Source organism: Xyrauchen texanus, chromosome 4 (genome assembly GCF_025860055.1).
Source record: "Xyrauchen texanus isolate HMW12.3.18 chromosome 4, RBS_HiC_50CHRs, whole genome shotgun sequence".
NCBI classification, from domain to species: Eukaryota; Metazoa; Chordata; class Actinopteri; order Cypriniformes; family Catostomidae; genus Xyrauchen; species Xyrauchen texanus.
In genome coordinates this window covers 23,589,085-23,603,195 of record NC_068279.1, presented here as the reverse complement: position 1 = coordinate 23,603,195, position 14,111 = coordinate 23,589,085, and the positions used below count along the sequence as shown (strand labels likewise).

The following is a 14,111-nucleotide window of genomic DNA, read 5'->3' as shown; positions in this document are numbered from 1 at the left end:
TTGGAAGTTGAAAAGAGTTAAATAGTAGGACTTCAGCTATTGTTCGTATTGATGAAAAGACAAACCTCTCCTTTGCTCTCACTCTCTTGTTCACACATAACACACATCTCTCTCTCTCTCTCTCTCTCTCTCTCTCTCTCTCTCTTTCTCTCTCTGTATGCTTGCTTGGCTTAAATCTTGTGTAAAGGGGAGTGTCTGAACTCTGTTTGCAGTGAATGGCACTGCTGGAGTCTAGTGCTAGCATACACACTCTCTCACTCTCTTCCGCTCTCTCACACATGAGTGCACACACAAAGCTGCTAGTCCCGCTACGAAGGGAGATAAAGAAAGTGTGTGAATGCAGAAGAAGGAGGCAAAATAGAAAAAGACAGTTTGGATGTAGCTGGGCCGTAACTGGACAGCAGTATTTCTAACTGTTGGCTCTCCATATGCTGATACAGCAATGGTCTGAGGAGTTTTTACACTGGAGTGATTGAGAGGTAAGTGATCGATGTTCAGTCTCCTGCTGTTTTTTTTTGTATCACTGACAGTGTATCTGTGTGTGTGTGTGTGTGTGTGTGTGTGTGTGTGTGTGTGTGTGTGTGTGTGTGTGTGTGTGTGTGTGTTTGTGGATGTGGGGACAGGTGAAAACTTAACAGAATTTACACATTATCTGAAAAAACAGTGTAAACACTTCTAACATACTGTAGACTCACATCTCTGAAAGTTGCTCTTGCTTTAAAATTCCATGATTTTTAGACTTTTAGGGTTTTGGGGGAAATCTTATGGGAGAAGAAATGTCTCGGTTACTTATGTAACCTCCATCAGGGAACGAGACGTGGTGTCCATGAGTTTGTCACTAAAAGGGTCACCCTTGGGAGTCCAGACATCTCTGATCTTTGAGAAAAGGCCAATGAGAATTGGCGTGTTGTATTTGCATGCCGCTCTCCCGGACATACGGGTATAAGGGAGTGTCGCTTGCAAACACACATTCAGATTTCTTCTTCGGAGCCGAGCAAACGTATTCACAGAACTGAATTCCTCCTGCTATGTCTGGGCAGATATGTCTGGGCTCCCAAGGGTGACCCCCCTAGTGACAACTCATCAACACAACGTCGAGTGAGTGACAGATAGGGAACTCTCCTTCTAGTTTTTTCTGATCCTGGGCCAGGTGCTTCAACTCAAATGTTTAATCTTACAATTTCTGGTCATATTGCTAAACTCCTCTCTAGTCAGTATAATAGGTCCTCTCCCATTAACACCAGAGGCGTGATGTGTAAACGTTGCATACGCACAAAATGGGCATTGAAATGTGCATAAGCAATTTCCCATGAACATACCATGATTTATAAAAAATTTACTTGGCATAAACATAAATATCTCCAATCAACTCCAGCTGGACAAATAATGAACTGAACAGACTGATTATAAACTCAGATTTTCATTTAATTCACATTTAGAACAAAACTCATTATCAAGCCAATAGAAGGCTATATTATTTTTATGTAACTAATTGAAAAGGCATTCAAATACAGTCTGTAAAAGGGAAATATTGGTTTGGGATGCACTTCGTTTGGAGAACTTTCTCGTGTCAATATAGAGAAGAAACATACAAACTAACATTTTTGAATAAAGATTATCTGTAATGCGATGCACACTTGACTCTGACTGACGTGACATGGCTTGTGTAAAGAAGTCAATGGAAAGGAAGAGGCGAGAACCGGCTTGTCAATATAAATAATATTTTAATGAGAAACTTAAAAGACAACAATCTCACATATGACGGACATGTCCGTAAACTATCTCTCTCTCCCACACAATCCTCCGCAGTCTGCCTTTATCCCTCTCGGACGCTTGATTAGCCTGATAAGGGACCGGGTGTGTATGATCACGACCCAACCCCGCCCTGCCACGTTCCTCCCTCGTTCTCTCTGGCAGGGGAGCCCCCACATCCTCCCCCTTTCCCTGGGGAGGGGCGTGCCTCTTGCCCCATCTGCCGGCAGGTCAGCCCCGTCTACCTGGACGAGGGAGGGGACAAGGGGAGGGAAACTGAAATAATTAAATAGGGGGGGTCAATCCGGCTTCCTGTAACAGTGTAGTACCCCCCCCCCCCCGTAAATCCTTCTCGGAGGCCCCCCGTAGCCTGATAAGGGACCGGGTGTGTATGATCACGACCCGGACCCGCCCTCCGCCCTGCCACAGCTTGGTAATATGGACAGTATCTATAAGACACATTCAGTAGTCGAAAGAACCACTGACCATGAGACATGTCTCATCAGAAACAGTATTGTACAGCTGTAAACAGGTATAGCAATGCACATCAAATGTGCTGCCTGCTCCACTTCATCCAGACCCTCATCGCAATGAAACCCTCGCTCTAATAAAAACATTACGAAAAGTACATTTGCTGTTCAGCTGTTTTTTTTATATAAATTGCCAGTCAAATATAAAATCTTAGTAATCTGGTGATGTCAGAAAGTGCTGCGCAAAGTTATTAATTTTTATAATTTTCGTTTTGTTTCCAGTACTAAATATTTTACTTAATAAAAAGTCCCTTAAAATTATTTAAAAGGTTTTCTGGGAAGCAAAATAGGTTAGGTTAGATTTATGTATAAAATTTCCAAGGGAGATTCAAGATATATTCTTTGAAAACAAGTTAATATATTAATAAATAATGTTTCTTTATGGTGCAGCATTTAACCTTTGGGCACATGTAACATTTACAGTCTTATCTCTTATAATACAGTTTCTTGTACCGTTAAACGCAGAAATCACGTGTCTGGACGGTGAAATGCAAATGGTAATTGTTTGCAGGTGAGGATATGCATAGTAAAAACAGGTGTTGTACACTCCATATATGGTTATTTTGGGGAGGACAGGATGGGGGAAATCTAAGCAAAGTTTTATACGTGAGGCCCCAGGTCCCTAACAGTTCACAATTTAAAAAAATTTGTGTCAAAGCAAACAAATATAATTTCACGAGGTCACATTTTCAGGTTTAATTTAATCCTATAATATGAGACAAATGTAAAGGTATTTAGGCAGGTTATAAACCCTTGCGTTGTGATTAACAGAATTAGATGAACATGCGCCTCCTGAGCTCCAATTTGGAACAACTACCACTCTGAATCAAACAAAAATTCATTTTTATTATCCAAATTCAGACATGTCAGTCTATTTCTATATGCGTTTATTCAACGCATATGCACAAATGCTTCATGTACCTCAATCTTGAGCCAGTATTTGTCATGTGAACACAAGAGCCTGGCCTGTATCCAAATCTATGTGTGAGAAGAATTTAGTGAACACAACATCCATTCTATCCGTCTTTAATCCACACTTCTGAATTGTTTATCATAATCCATGTCCTCTGTTGCAGGACGCTCCATGCAGGACTTTATTCATGGATCATTGTTGCTCTATTAATAGCCAGAGGCAGGACAGGGAGTGAGTCTGCAGCTGGAGGGAAGGAAGTGGGCCTGGAGAGTACCGGGATTACCAGGGGTCACTGCACCAGGGGCCCCGCATTGCCCATTCCTTGGAATTGTACTTTATGTGAATGTTAGAATTAATTTCATGGTGGTCAGGGAGTTGGTAGCAACTGTGTGGGTAAATAAAACAGACTGCATTCTTGATAGACTGATATATTGGCCAGGCTAGATGATTAGCTGATTGTAAAGGGATTAATGGAAAGGAGGAGGCGAGAACCGGCTTGACAATATAAACAACATTTAATTAAATAAAAAGACACCCACACACACACAAACACACAGAGGGCTGCTGCCTGTAAACGCTTTCTCTCTGTCGCACCACCGTCCACAGTCGGCCTTTATCCCTCTCGGAGGCTTGATAAGGGGCCGGGTGTGTAGAATCACAACCTGGCCCGCCCTCTGCTCTGTCACATTCCTCCCTTTTATCTCAAAGGCCAGGGAGCCGTATGACGTACCCCCCAGTCCCTGGGGGAGGGCGTGCCTTATGCCCCATCTGCTGCAGGTCATCCCCACCTTCCTGAATCTGGGAGGGGGCAGGGGAAGGGAAACAATAATGAAATATAGGGGGTACTCCCTGTAACAGTGAGGAGAGAGAGAAAGAAAAAAAAAAAGCACTTACTCGCCGTTTCTCCAATATGCCGTAGCTTGGTCCTCGGCCACTCTTCCACCCTCTAACAGACGGATCAGAGGCAGTCCTCCGGCCCCTGGCGGACAGGAGTCTCCCCCATCCCTGGCAGCGGTAACCGCTCCAGGCGGTTGATTGGGAGCCCCTCCTCCCCTGGCGGTCGGCGGCCGTTCCTAAGCTTCCAGGTGGCCGGGCTCCTCTGTCTTCCAGCGGATGGCCACAGCTGCTCCGTTGGGGTGGATGGTAGTGGCGAGGACTCTACTACGGTGCATCCATCCTCCCTCCCAGATTTTGGCACCAGTGTAAAGGGATAAATGGAAAGGAGGAGGCGAGAACCGGCTTGACAATATAAACATTTTTTAATTAAATAAAAAGACACAAACACACGGGGCAGCTTCCCGTAAACACTCTCTCTCTGTCGCACCACTGTCCGCAGTCAGCCTTTATCCCTCTCGGAGGCTTGATTAGCCTGATAAGGGGCTGCCCTCCGCCCTGTCACACTGATATTTGGCCATTTTAAGATAATTAGGATTGTGCGATAACTGAGCCTGATTGACCGAAGAACAGAATAGGTCACTTGTCAGTTTAAAAATCTACTTAAAATCTACTTTTTCTGAAATAGTACTGTGCCTTGAGTATTTAAAATAAGTAGTTGTCATTCACGCAAATGCCTCCTTTCTAAGTAAATTAGGCAAATTTTTATTTTAGGCTCACTTTATTCACAAAAATGTGTCATCTGCTTGCCGCAATTTACATTGCTCTATTACCGCCCAAGGAAAGCAGGCTGTAAACTGAATTTTAGTCAAAAGAGATGTTTGTGTACAGTTTATTTTAGTCATGTCAGTACTAATTCAAGTAAAGATTAAATAATGGAGAAAACCATTATAACCTGTCATACATCATGTGCACGGTGTAGTCAAGTGCACTTTCGGCATGTTAAAGATATGATTTTGGTGTGTGGATCACAGGAGTGTATTGATGCTATGCAGTCCCGGCAGAATGTGCCAGATCGTGTTGGTCTCAGGTGTACAGTGACGTGTCCTTAGTCAAGCCCTTATAATGTAAATCTGTCAATGACAGACTGATGAATTCATTTGCAAAATGGATTGCTGTGCACTGTAGGACAATGATAGGTTTATTTAAAAAAGGCAATACAATATATATATATATATATATAGTTGTGTAATGTATTGCCTTCTTAAGCCACTTTCTGTATTGTTTTTTTGTCATCCGCCACAGTAATGTAATGAATTTTAATTATCTGAATTATTTTCATAATATTATATTTATAATTATTTAATCATTATGTCATGAATTATTGTCATTTGAGGTTCTTTCTAAGCAAATATTTATATATGTGATTGTTTGCTATTAATGCGAATAATTAATCTATTAATAAATAAAATATAATGTAATTAATGCAATTAAAAACTTGAATCGATTGACAGCCCTAGTTATTATATCAGCCAGCCTGCTCTCTTGATATCGGTATTGATTCTTCGTTAATCTAACCCTGTTTTACCTGAATAAAACAAAGGAGACAGACATAAAGCCAGAGCGCAAGAACAAGAGTCTCCAAGGCACTATCGCAGCTGTGACAATATTTACGGTCAATTGCATCCTGAATGGGGATGATATGAATGAAAATTAATCACTAGTTCCTCAGAAATAGACTAAATTTTCATATCACTTGCAAAACATCCATCTCAAACACTTTTGTGAGTTTTTCCTCATGTATGGGTTATGACAGTGTGCACAGGCTGGGTTTATTTAGTGGGGGACTCACATGTTAAATCTCATCGGTCACACACACACTCTCTGTCCTCCATCCAGCGAACCTCTCTCATCCCTCTCTTCACACGTCTGTTTCTTCACTGCTTCTGTCAGTCAGAGCTTAACCCAGCACCGGATGCTTTGATCTGCCCCAGTCTTGAAAGTTGTATAATGTGGCAGTGAAGCCTTGGATTGGTTAAGCATCCTATTTGTGTCACTGTTGCTGTATTAGTAATTTACAGGTTAATCTACATTTCTGTTGAGATTGTCCTTGCTGATGTGTAAAAATATTAGTAGTAATTTTGGAATTAGGATAATTTTCCCCTGCTTCAGATCCTTCTAGTTTCTTCTGACCCCAATCAAAACCCATTTGACAGATATTATTAATGCTTTATCCCTCTTGTTACCACCAGCCAAAACATATTGTAAACGCATATGTGTATATATATATATATATATACACATAAATATAAAACTCAGCAATGTCCTCTCACTTTCAACTGCTATAATTTTCAGCAAACTTAACATTGTGTAAATATGTGTATGAACATAAAAAGATTCAATAACTAAGACATAAACTGAACAAGTTTCACAGACATGTGACTAACAGAAATTGAATAATGTGTGCCTGAACAAAGGGGGTCAAACTCAAAAGTAACTTTTAGTATCTGGTGTGTCCACCAGCTGCATTAAATACTGCAGTGCATCTCCTCCTCATGGACTGCAACAGATTTGCCAGTTCTTGCTGCGAGATGTTACCCCTCTCTTCCACCAAGGCACTTGCAAGTTCCCAGACATTTCTGGGGGGAATGGCCCTAGCCCTCACCCTCCGATCCAACAGGTCTCAGATTTGCTCAATGGGATTGAGATCCAGGCTCTTCTCTAGCCATGGCAGAACACTGACACTCCTGTCTTGCAGGAAATCATACACAGAATGAGCAGTATGGCTGGTGGCATTGTCATGCTGGAGGGTCATGTCAGGATGAGCCTGCAGGAAGGGTACCACATGAGGGAGGAGGATATCTTCCCACAATGTTGAGATTGCCTGCAATGACAATAAGCTCTGTTAGATGATGCTGTGATACACCTCCCCAGACCATGATGGACCCTCCACCTTCAAATTGATCCCGCCTATCGCGGACAGTCTGAGCACTGATGGAGAGATTGTGCGTTCCTTGTGTAACTCAGGCAGTTGTTGTTGCCATCCTGTACCGGTCTCGCAGGTGTGATATTCGGATGTACACGTGGTCTGCCACTGCAAGGAAGATCAGCTGTCCTTCCTGTCTCCCTGTAGAGCTGTCTTAGGTGTCTCACAGTACAGATATTGCAATTTATTGCCCTGGCCACATCATGCCTCCATGCAGCATGCCTAAGGCATTCTCATGCAGATGAGCAGGGACCCTGGGCATCTTTCTTTTGGTGTTTTTCAGAGTCAGTAGACAGGTCTCTTTAGTGTCCTAAGTTTTTATAACTGTGACCTTAATTGCCTACCGTCTGTAAGCTGTTAGTGTCTTTATGACCGTTCCACAGGTGCATGTTCATTAATTATTTATTGTTCATTGAACAAGCGTGGAAAACATTGTTTAAACCCTTTACAATAAAGATCTGTAAAGTTATCTTTAAAATACAGTGTCCTGAAGAAGGTATGTTTCTTTTTTGCTGAGTTTAAAATAATTGTTAATTATTAACACAATTTTATTAACACAAAATTGTGTTAATAATCAGGGGTGTCACTAGGGGAGTCACTTACTGGGCTTTAGCCCTGAATGTTTTTATTACACGCAATAAAAATAAATACTTTAGAACTGCAATTCTGCTCTCTTAGCATAAAACAGTGTCTCCTTTTACATCCATTCATTCCTGACCAAAACCGTCCACACAAGAAGCATTGACCAACATATAAACTGGCCAGTTGTAGATAAGAAGTAACATATGTTGCAGCCAATAAGTTTGGAACTTTTGGATGTAATTACCTCGATTGTTTTGGACAGACAGTTCATAGGTGTGCATTTGTCATGGTGAGGAGATTTATTACAATAATTAAATAGACATTTCAAAATTCTTAAAGAAAAACAGCCTAAGCCAGCATCAACATGTTATGATGCAGCTGCTTCAGGTATGTGTTACTGCAGTATAACTTATTGATTGCATTGACAAATGAGGCTAAATACTTAACACTCTACAACCCTGTAACTGTTAAGCGACAGTTATAGATCTCATAAATATAAAATGTTTATTTAAAACAACTTATCTCACATTTGCCTCTGTGTTTGGAAGAAAGCTAGCGAAGTTTCTGAATAGCCTTCGCACAGCGAAAGTCTTCCCAAAACACACACATACCACAATTATACTGTGAAATCCATGTGTGGTTCGTGTAGCCCATAACAGGCTTTGACTTGATCTTATCTGGATGCATAATGTTATTTGTGCAAGACTTTTCACTGTGTTTAATTATAATTGGCTTCAACAAGTGTGTGTGTGTGTGTGTGTGTGTGTGTGTGTGTGTGTGTGTGTGTGTGTGTGTGTGTGTGTGTGTGTGTGTGTGTGTGTGTGTGTGTGTGTGTGTGTGTGTGTGTAATAAAAATGTATTATATGTTATTGAATATTCACTTGAGAAATGGGTATATAATCTTTTCTTTATATAGATAATGTTCATTTAATGATTTATATATTTATTTATACTCACAGAAATAGCTTCTAAAAATTCAGTTTTTGGAAAGAAGTTGGGATTCACTGTCAAGATAATATAAAGAGGAATGGACTGACTTTCCTGTCATCAGTGGCTGCTGCTGTGTACACCTTACATGTGCTGTAGTTTACTGTTTGTAAATCTAACATTGTGAAAGGACTGGTATTCTCACTTTGTGGTCATACATTTTTGTTGATGAATATGATATGCAGTAGTTTGTGGATGTTCTGTAGGCAGGTTCCTAATTAGACAAGGAATTCAAACTTGGTGCCATGGCTCTGTATTTGTAGGTTTCAAACATATAGCCTATGTGTTTAATGAGTTTAATTATAAATTATAATAGCATTGAGTAGTATTAAGGAGGAGTGGTGATATAAAGCAGTTGATCTGAAAAGTATTCTCATTTTATGCTCAGGGTTACATTTTATTTTTGTGATTTTTTAACAATCGATATAGAAAGATTTCCTTCATTTAAAAATTGACTCTTTACCAATGTAACTTTTAAACACATATTTTAAAGGTTATCCTGTATATTATGATGCATACATGGATATCTCTGGGCTTAGACCTGGATATCCACTGGCACTAGAACCACTCCTTTTAATCATATGATAAACAAAGGTCAGGAAGTATCAACTTGTTAATGTTAAGCATGTTTTTTGAGCCAGTAACATAGCTTATTTAGACCCCAAGTAGAACATGAGGGTGAAATGTGTTCACTTTCTGAAGTGTGTTAAGACTTGCCTCGCTAATGTTGGCTGATGACGTTAACAATGGAATAGCACTGGAATTTGTCATTGTTCATAATCAGATCTTGATTCTGCTTGTTTTAGACTTGGCTGGAAAAGGCAAGCTGTGTGTGCATGTGTAAATCAGGCAGCTAATTGTTCTATCCTTGTTACACTCATTCAGTTGGTCAACTCATCCTTTCATGACTGGTCAAATGGAATCTATTAATGAAGTACAGCTTACACAGAGCTGTTATGAAAGAGTGGTCATTACAGAGATGATTCACACATGCGCACATACACAGAAATCATTGAGCCGTGGCCTGGGTTTGGTGCACATGGTCTGACACATTGAGCTGTGGCTCTCATATGAGTAGGAGGCTCTCCTATGAGTCTTGCTCGTGTTATTTGCCCAACTTCCTACGTACTGTACTTTCTTATTAATGAAAATGACAAAAAAAAGTCAAAAATAAAGCTGGAAAAGGATGATGTAAGTCACATGACGTGTTACAAATAAATTATTATCTAAATTCTGCACACTCAGGCAGAAACATCATGCATGTGCCCCCTCAGATTTTTGAGCCATGTGTAATTTGAATGCAACTTTTTTTCATTTTTTTTTTTATCTGTCTTTGAAGTTGCATGATTATTTTTATTGTTAAAAATAACTTAAAAAAGTAAAATAATAGTAAACAGAATAGAATGAATATAAAGGGTCCATAGTGAAAGTGTCTAAAACAAAAGGGAATCTGGCATCTTCGCGGTGAATGGGGTATAATGGGGAGGGTCCGGCTGCCGAGACGTTCTCCCCCTAATTGGTTCGGGGTGTGAGGGGCAGCCTGGCTTCCCAGGCCTATCTCCTGCCCACTCCCATCAGCAGCTTAGGAAGGCCAGCTGATCCAACGGACAGGGCCTTGCTGACATCAGAGGAAGAGGTCAGCATGTCACAATATATACATATATTCTGTATATCAGCATTATATCGTCCACTCTGCTCTCTAGATATTGATATAGGCAATTCTTTACTATTGCATGCAGAATTGCTTTGCATATAGGTCCCGTGACATTAAAGGTATATTCTGGGTTCGAAACAAGTGAATCACAATTGACAGCATTTGTCAGCAACGTTAGTTAACACAAAAATTTATTTTGATTCATCCCTCCTTTCCTTTAAAAAAGCATAAATGGAGGTTACTGTGAGGCACTTTTTTGAAGGCAGAAATGTCAAGCTTATAATTGTATATAAGAACTTACATTAAAACTCCTGTACTGTATTATTTGAGCTGTATAGTAGTTTCAATTGTAATCAATTATCTAAATAATCATTAGTTGCAGACACTGATTTATAATATAGAACTGGATTGCTGATGATGTCATAACTGTGAAGCCACTGTGCCGCCATATTGCTATGCCCAAATATTCCAGAATGCCTGTTGACTTAATGGAAATTCTTGAGTAAACATTCATCATTTAATCACATATTTTATATCTAGAATCTTCCTGTACATCCCTACAACACAAATGTCCTACACATGTAATTATTTATTTATTTAAAGTATGGAATTTTTTCTGTTTCTTGAAAGCCCGAGCGAGTTATGTGTAACTATATCAAACAGTCTACCTCTAACAAACTTCAGTGGTGTATATAGAACAGCTGAATGTAAACAAGTTCACTAAAACTGAGGTAAGATACAAACAGACATTTTCAGACTTATTTATTGTGAACATTGAAGTGTTTGTTCAGAGTTACTTGTTTTATGTTTTCATCAAAATGTGCCTTTTTCTCGCAGTTACTTGAATAAGAGTGCACTCTCTCTCTCTCCCTCTATCACACACACAGCGGGCGCTGAGATTGAGAGAGACATGCAAAATGAAAGTTGGTTCAATTTAAACTGATATGCTAGGTTTAAATGCCAAACAAACACGTATTTATGATATGTATCAATGTATGACTACAGACAGCTCATCACTAGGTATCACTAAACAGGCAAATCCCGGGCATTTAAGGTGATTTAGAAATTCCTGTCTGACTTTCCTAAAGTTCCTCCGGGGGAAAGGACGTGTTGTCACCCTTAAGCAAGTAGATATTACAGATTTTCCTACTTACATTACAAATTGTGGACAGTTTTGCCACTTCCTTTGGTGATCGTTGTGCTGTACTGAAGCACAACGCTAAACACCGGGGCATGTGAATGCTCAGACATCGCATATAACTTCTCCTTCATAATGAATATTATCCATAACGAGCAAATGTAACATTAAACATGATTATCACTAGGGCGAAATGCGACTGTAAAATAGGGATTTTTTTCACCTGTCAGTCACTGATGCATACCAAGATGGCCGCTCGAACACTTCCGATGGCTTCACCTCCTGCTGGTAGTTTACCGTTGCGTCAGCGATCCAGTTCTATATACACACACACGATTTAAGTCAACTAATAATACCAATTGACAATTTTAAAAACACATTCATGAACGAAAGCCAGAACCAAGGAGGTCTAATACCAAGAAAAAGCTCTCTAACAATATTTGCGATTTAAATTTTGCTTGCAATAAATTTAGATTCGTCTGGGTACACAGTTACTTTTCAAAACTTGATCTGACACTGAATGCTCAAGCAGCCTAATTTACACTCCTGATGTTGCTATAACAATACAAACATCTTAGGTTTTTAAATCCATAAGAATCTCTTTCTCTACTGCAAAACCAGCAGTAATGACAGCCGACTCATCAGTAAGATCTCGTGCGCTTCGCTTTCAAATTCTGTACATCACTTAAAGCGTAATTGCCTCGTTCAAGGCCAGCTAGAAGGCCTGAACTGGACATATCCTATAGACCACATCCTCAAGAACAAATAAATCAATGTGATTGGCTAATGAATCTAACAATCTGACTTAAGATGCCTATTCACTGCAGTGTTGAGGGATCCTGTGGAAATTCTGAAGGCCTGACGTGGTGGAGCTCAGACTCACACGCTGCTTTGGGAGCATGTCTGTGGGTGTGTGATTTGTGAAACAGTTGTCACACATTGCTTGTAAGCATCAAGGAAAAAATTCTACATTTGTTATGTTTTTTTGCTATTCATTTGTAGATTAATTAGGAGTTGAAAGCAATTGAAAATACATAGGCAAAAAGGTCAATGAGAACGAAAGTAAATAAATAAATACAAATATTTATTTATTAGACATGTTACGCCAGTAGAGAAAGCTTTGCTGGCCCTGAGAAATCGTCACTGATATATACATACAGCCCTAATTTTTACAGTTATTTGAGGGTTGTAGGGTTTGTTGACATTATATTATCTTTACAATGAAGTTGTAACATTGGCTCTAACTTTAAACAGAAAAGGTGATTTATCACACTAAAATCATGTTTACACACATATTGTTTATGTCTTGTGGCTATACATTTGAAAAACTTTATTTTAAGGTTAGATAATAAAAATGGACCTCCATTCACATCCAATATAAGTGCCTGAATGTAACCCAGATTTGCTATTTACAGAAAAGGAGGGATGAATCAAAATGACTTTTTGTGGTAATCAATTTTATGCCACAAATGCTGTCGATTGAGCTCAACTTGTAATGAACCTGGAATATTCCATTAATAAACAGATACGACCAACATTCAAAAAGCTGTATCACCAGATTTAAAATATTTTGTATTTTTATACATAACTGCTAAGTGTTTCTTTCTTTAATTGCCTAGGGCACTAAGTGAGCCAAGACTAAATCTGCTGCCCCCTCAAAAAAAAAAGTGTGCATTCTGTTTTTGTTTTGTTTTTTTACTAATTTTGACCCAAATAAACAAGTGACTTTCTACAATGTTACCCCAACAGCTCAAGTGCTGATTGTTAGTTATTGCCATGACAGCAGGCAGCATCTGAGTGTGTGAGGGAGGCAGAGATAAAAGATCTGATAACTGTTGTGATTCGTCATGCTGTTAGTGACACTTTGACCTGGGCATCATAATGTGTGATTGACCTTGAAAAAAAACAAAAGAGGAAGAGACAGTCATGCTTAGTTTCATAGTCCTCTACAAATACACACTTCAACAAATGTGTCTGACTCATTCATGACCTATCAGAGTGCAGACCGTGTTTGGATGAGGAAATTTGGTCTGTTGTTCCTCAAGCAATGTTTGTTCTCAAAATCATGTTCTGGTTAATAGAATATCACTCACTCTCTCCTTCCCAAACATATTCTGTTTACCTGGAAACCCTGGTATTTCTAAAAGCTTCAAGGACAAGCCATGTTTCATGTATTTTGGCCACAAAAGCCACTCTAAAAAATGTTTTGCACACTTTCTGGTTGTCAAATGTTTGTGGAACATGTCCGCAGTCAATGTGATGAACTTCGCGTGTGGTTTTTCAGCCAGGACAGCTGTGTGAACATAAGACAAACTCAAATAAAACACCTTGAGACTTAAAGTAATGGGGGAAAGGCTCAGAAGAGTTAATTCTGAGAGAAGGTCCGGCATCATTTGTTTGCAGAAGGCACTTGCTTTGATCATTTTTATCTAATGCAGTGACATTCATAAATTTTGTGGAAAAAGTGTGGCTTAAGGGTCCAACCACTTTTTTGGATCACTGAAAGCTTTCTTTAAATGTTAAGGCATTTACACATACATATACAAAATCAATGTGTGAGGTCACAACAGGAAAAGTAAAGAATGTGCATAATTTCCACTGGAACACTCTGAACCACAGGCACACACACTCAAACAGGCATTCATACACACAGAGGTATGCTGTATTTTATAAGCTGTGATGGTGACAATAGGCTGAGGATAGAGTATGTAACTACTGTATGGTGACACAAAGAC

The 14,111-nt window shown here is 39.5% G+C and overlaps 1 protein-coding gene across 3 annotated transcripts in view; it reads left to right on the top strand.

Annotated features, from left to right (window-relative positions):
• The first annotated feature begins 237 nt into the window (after positions 1–237).
• LOC127637954 (disabled homolog 2-interacting protein-like) overlaps positions 238–14,111 on the top strand; it is a 148,155-nt gene continuing 134,281 nt past the window's right edge. For all 3 annotated transcript variants that reach the window (XM_052119238.1, XM_052119246.1, XM_052119257.1), the window contains exon 1: positions 238–479. The gene's annotated coding sequence lies outside the window, so the exon portion shown is untranslated. The remainder of the gene's footprint in view (positions 480–14,111) is intronic.